The following is a 6,364-nucleotide window of genomic DNA, read 5'->3' as shown; positions in this document are numbered from 1 at the left end:
TAGCAGCTAGGGTTGGTAGGGTTGCCAACTCCAGGTGGCAAAATCCCTGGAGATTTGGGGGAGTGGAACTTGAGGAGGGCAAGGTTGAAGACCAGAAGGTTTCCTGCCAAAGCAGGCAACTTGGTCTCCCTTTGCTAAGGAATATGGCAGATGGAGATGCTACACAATCTGTGGGGTTGGAGAAACAGAGGAAACAAATGGAAACAGAACAGAGTGCAGAGAGGCACATCATGAAGAGAACACACACTGTAGGATGCAGGGAGGAAAAAAGGGGAACGGCCGACAGTGAGAAGGTATCTCTGGAACCTTCTCCTCAACTCATATCGCTTCCACTGGTGGGAACACCACTAGATGAGAATGTCTAGTGAGAGAGCAGAGGGGAGTCCATATATCAGGTACTAACCATTTAAAGCTCCCTGATCCAAAACAGCATTGTGGACCACTTTTAATCAGGGGTGTGCATTCGGGTGTATCCAATCAGGAAAAAAAAAATCCCCCCAAAGTACATTACCGGTAATTCTCATGTATTTTTAAAGCCAAATACAAGTTAGAGAATATTCAGGGTGGTGGTGGAAATATTTGGGAATTCCAAGCAACAATTAAAGGGCTGAAAAGTTGCCCTGTGCCCCTTTTCTTCCTTTTGCCCTGGTTTCCAGGGCAACAGGGGGGCAGGATGAGGCATCTTTCAAAAGCCAATGAAATACCACCTTAGGGGGAGCTGTAGAACCCAATCACAGCAGTTGTTTCGCAGGGTAGTTTGACTTCAAATTTAGAGTCCAACAACCGTTAAAAATACATTACTGGTAATTCTCAGTTATTTTTAAAGCCAAATACAAGTTAGAGAATATTTAGGGTGGTGGTGGAAATATTTGGGAATTCCAAGCAACAATTGTTAAAGGGCTGAAAAGTTGCCCTGTGGGCCTTTTTCTTCCTTTTGTCCTGGTTTCCAGGGCAACAGGGGGGCAGGATGAGGCATCTCTCAAAAGCCAATGGAATAGCACCTTAAGGGGAGCTGTAGAGCCCAATCACAGCAGTTGTTTCGCAGGGTAGTTTGACTTCAAATTTAGAGTCCAACAACCGTTAAAAATATATACAAATATTTTAAAAATCATCAAAAGTAAAATATAAAACAACAAAAAGTCCATATTGAAGCATCTGTCATTACAATTGCATCAAGAAAGAAGAAAAGAAAAAAAGAAAGGATATTTTAAACATATTCCAATTATCCATAGACTCTCTCTCTCTCTCTCTCTCTCTCTCTCACTCTCTCTCTCATATCTATCCATCTATCCATCTATCCATCTATCCGTCTCTCCGTCTGTCTATCCATCTATCTATTTATCTATCTATCTATCTATCTATCTATCTATCTATCTATCTATCTATCTATCTATCTATCTATCTATCATCTGTCTGTCTGTCTGTCTGTCTGTCTGTCTGTCTGTCTGTCTGTCTGTCTGTCTGTCTGTCTGTCTTTCTGTATCTGTCTATCTGCCTATCTGTCTGTCTGTCTGTCTGTCTATCATCTCTCTATTTTCCACAGTTGTGGTAAGTTAATGTTTATCCTTTACTTAAATATTACCATAAGTCATGAGCTGCTCAACATAATGCCCAATAAGCATGTTAATAATTAAAATAGAATAAAGTCATACAACATGCAATAATAAGATAACATAATTGTTATATAGTGGCTATTAAATATGCCCCCTCTTTTCACACTTTCACATTTGTTCAGACTTCACTTCAAACATTTCAGTATAATGATAAGTCATGTATAACATTTCAGTCACTTCTATCTTTTCTCCCCAGTAATTAAATATAATATGAATAGTAAGTTTTCTGTTTCTCCTGGAATTCTTTTGTGTTTCTTTTCTGTTTCTCCTGGAATTCTTCCAATCATATCTGAAGAAGTGCACATGTGCGCGAAAGCTTATACCTTGAATAAAACTTTGATCTTAAAGGTAGTACTGGAATTTTATTCTGACAGCCTTCCTGCAATTGTTGCAAGGGATAAATAAGTAACTTTCAACGCTTTCCAAAAGGCACTGCCGTTACCTTGCCATTCGACATGCCTTTGAGCCTTTCTGCAAATCTTGGTGCTTCCTGCCCCTGACTCAAATATGAAACAGCGCCTGCCTTTAATTGTGGCCCTTCTTGACTACCAAACTTTCCAAGCACATAAAAAAGTCCGACTCTCCCTGATGTGGCTATTGTGAAATAATTATTTTAAGTATCAATGCCAGATGCAGCAACTGCTGCCACACCACAAAGCCTGTGCAGATGTTTGATATCAAGAGAGATTGGCTTACCCGTTGTAACCAAAGGATGCTTTGAGGAGCCGGAGAATGAGCGGCCACCGTTTGGTTGGGCAGCTGTTTCCCCCTTGGCTCTCGAGAACTCTCACTTGCCTTTTCACTCTTCCTTGATAAGAGACTGAAGTCTCACTCAAATTTAAAGAGAAAATGAGTCTGTTCTTCAACGAGTTACACTCAAGCCACTGGGGTGCTGCACTGTGGTATGGCTTCCAGTAAGTAGCATTTATCAGCCACTACACCTGTCTTCTGGGGCTGCCTGGTAGAAATATTGTTTCCTTCCTGATCACCCTAAGCACAAATCATGCGGCAACTCGGGTCTTGAACCACCCCACAAGTGGTTAAGACGCTGAACTGCAGGCGGTGGAAGGTCCGGTAGTTCAGCAGTTCGAGACCCGAGTGTGCCGCATGACGGAGTGAGCTCCTGCCTCTGGTTCCAACTCCCGCCAACCTAGCAGTTCGAAAGCAAGAAATTGCAAGTAGAGAAATAGGTACCACTTCAGTGGGAAGGTAACAGCGTTCCGTGCGCCTTGGTGTTTAGTCATGCCGGCCACATGACCACGGAAATGACTTCAGACAGAGCTGGCTCTTCGGCTTTGAAACGGAGATGACCACCGCAACCCTAGAGTCGGATTTGACTGGCTTTCGAGCAAGGGAAACCTTTACTTTAAGTGATCCAAAGGGCTGTTCACAAGACATTCCCCTCTCACCCCAAAGATCAATAACAGTGGATTTATTGGGGAAACAATACTTTGTTTTGGTTATGCATAGAAGTGGCTGCTTTCTTTTAATGAAATCCCCCTCTCCTCACCTGGCCCTCTCTTTCATGTGTCTAACCCAATAAAGCAATGTTTCACATTTGGTATAATCTCCCAAGGGGTCATCGGGAGATACCGATACATTTACAACACTCCCGTTGATAGCTATCTCTTGGGAAAGACTGATCCCTTGAGAAAGCCACAAAACACCTCACACCATTGTTTTTTTCATCTGGCAAACTCACCAAGATTTTGATCTGGGCAACATATGTCACTGTGCTTCAAAGCACAGTTTCCCAATATCAAGGGGACCCAAACCCCAGTGTGTGTGTGTCTGTGTGTGACTGACATCCACCGAGCACTGGTCGCTCTTCCCTTCCATGGACTGAAGCTTCTAGATAGGTAAATACAGCCTACCCTCATCTCTATTCCCTGCTACAAACTTTGTTTCTTGGGTAGACCTTGTATGTTTCATTTACTCTGTATTCCGTATGTGTGTTTTGCCTTCTTTCAATAAAGCTCTGTTAGTTAAATGTCAGCCTGGTTCATTTGAGAGTTCTTGGGGAAGGACCCCCGTATACACAGGTGAAAAGATCTCAGGTTACCCCCCTCTTGCTAAAAGCTAAATTCTCCAATCAATCAATTAGTTAATTAGACCAGTCTGGGTAACACAACTGGGGTCCATGCAAGGGCAAAAAAGCTAATGCGATCTTGGGGGGTATCAACAGAGGCATGACATCCAAATCGCAAGATGTCCTAGTCCTGCTGTATACCGAATTGGTCAGGCTGCACCTGGTGTATTGCATGCAGTTCTGGAGGCCTCACTTCAAAAAGGATGTGGACAGAATGAGGATGAAGTTGGTTCCTTATTCTCAGTTCCTTATTCATTCCTTATTCGTGTCTTATTCATGAATTCACCCAAAAACACTCAGGAGAGTTTGTCGTGTCTTATTCATGAATTCACCCAAAAACACTCAGGAGAGTTTGAAAGCTCTTAACCCCAAAATAAGATTTGAAACCCCCAAACATCATACACCCCATGTTCAGCAGACTCCCCCCTTCTAGGGGACATATGCTGTGTCCTGGTCCAAAGTGCAGTTCTTGTGCCAGCTGCTCCAAACCGCGGTGCCCCCAGGACAATCACACAGGCAGACACTGGGGCCTGGCTGCACCCCAAAACAATCTTTGGACCACCCCAAATGACATATCACCATGCTCTGGAGATTATACCCTGCAAGATGACATGCAGTGGTGTCCAGTCCAAATACAAGTTCCGGAGCCACAGGCTTCTATTTTGGTTGTCCCCAAGAAGCGTGTACTTCAAAAAAGATTTGAATAAGGAACTGGTATGACTGTTTGCCCAATGCGTCCCAGAATACGGTTTGAACCACCACATGTCATACACCTCCATGTTCAGTAGACTCTCCCCTTCACGGAGACATATGCCGCGTCCTGGTCCAAAGTGTGGCTCTTGTGCCAGCTGCTCCAAAGTGTGGTGCTCCCAGGGCAGTCACACAGGCAGACACTGGGGCCAGGCTGTACCCCAAAACAATCTTTGGACCATCCCAACTGAAATGTCCCCACACTCTGGAGACTGTCCCCTGCAAGAAGACATACAGTGGTGCCCAGTCAAAACGCTGGTTTTGGCACCATGAGCTTCTATTTGAACTGCGCTGCAATAAATTCATTCATTCATCCATTCAGAGGCCTGTATGTCAAAGAAAAATTGAATAAGAAAGTGCCCTCTGCACCCAAAATAAAGTTTGGAGCCACACACTACATACACCCCCTTCTTTGAGGGGACATATGCCATTTCCTGCTCCAGAGTACGGTTCTTGTGCCAGCTGCTCCAAAGTGTGGTGCCCCCAGGGCAGGCACACAGTGGGGCCCAAAACAATCTTTGAACCACCCCAACTGAAACATCACCACACTTTGGAGATTGTCCCCTTCAAGAAGACATACAGTGGTGCCCGGTCCAAACACTGGTTCTGGTGCCACGAGTGTCTATTCAGAGTCCCTCCCAGAGGCCTGTATGTCAAAGAAGATTTGCATAAGGAAGTGCCCTCTGCACTCAATCAGAAACCCAGAAGTGATTTCATCTATATACTAATAGTGAAGTCATCCCCCTGTGTGCGGATATCTAAATCCGCGCATCAATCCGCGCATCGGGGGCAGGGGGGGAGGGAGATTTTTGTGCACACTTGGGGCAGTCCCCAGGTGTGCACAAAAATCTGAAAAGTTGGGGAAAATATCGGGGGGGTACTTAAATCCCCCCAAAAGTAAAAGAGCATCCACTGCGCCTGCGAGGAACGCTCTTGAAACGGCTTTGGCAGCGGCAACAGGAGGGGAGGGGGAAAGGCTTCGCCAACCAGCGAGGCCTCGCTGCCACGACCGCTGCCGGCCGGGGAGGAAGGTAAAAGTTGGGCGGGCCTACAAGGCCTCGCGGGGGGAGGCGGGGGGAGGGAAGGAGACATTTTGGTGGGCCGGGAAGGGGGAAAGCTTAGGGGAGGAGAAAGTTTGCAGGCTGCCAAGGCCTCGCCGCGGGGGGGGGAGCAAGGAGGGAGGGAGAAACTGAGAAATTTTGGCGGCCCGGTGAGGCCTTGCCGCCGAGGGGGGAAGGAGGAAAGTTTCGCCGCCACTGGAGGAGGGAAGTTTGGCAGACCAGCGAGGCGCCGCCACCGCTGGGGGGAGAAACTTGGCGGGCTGAGGTCAGGCCTCGCCATGGGTTCCAGGAATGGGGGGGAACAGGGATGGGGGGGAACAGGTGCTTCTCCCGTGGAGTTCCCCCCCCACCTCTTGTTTCTCCTAAAATGTGGCTTAGCCACAGACTTTTGGAGGCGCTAACATGATGAGATCACTTCCAACTTTGCAGAGGAAGTGATGTCACAGTGTGGGAATGCTGCCTATTTCCTCCATTGCTCTGTGGAGGAGCGGCAGAAAACCAGGGGTGCCCTCCCAATGGCATACGTGTAGCTACACTGTCCCATTGGGATTCATCCCCAGTGATGGTCCTTTTAGGCCAGCATTCTGTTTCCCACAGCGACCAGTTTGCTGCCCTAGAGGGCCATAGAGGCCAAGGCCTCTTTCTGGTGTTACCTTCTAGCACTGGTATTCAGAGGTTTCCTGCCTCTGAAAATGGAGAATTCCTTCAGTCAAAATAGCTAGTACCCATTGACAGACCTGTTGCACAACACTGTTGTAAAATAATTCGGTATTCATTTATTTATTTTCAAGTATTTATTTATTTATTTGTACACATTTTGGACAGAAAAGTACACATTTTGGACACAAAAA

The sequence above is a fragment of the Gekko japonicus genome, unplaced genomic scaffold (assembly GCF_001447785.1).
Source record: "Gekko japonicus isolate JY-2015 unplaced genomic scaffold, Gekko_japonicus_V1.1 scaffold3151, whole genome shotgun sequence".
In the NCBI taxonomy this organism is placed as follows: Eukaryota; Metazoa; Chordata; class Lepidosauria; order Squamata; family Gekkonidae; genus Gekko; species Gekko japonicus.
The sequence above is the reverse complement of the archived record's forward strand: the minus strand, read 5'-3'. Positions refer to the sequence as shown.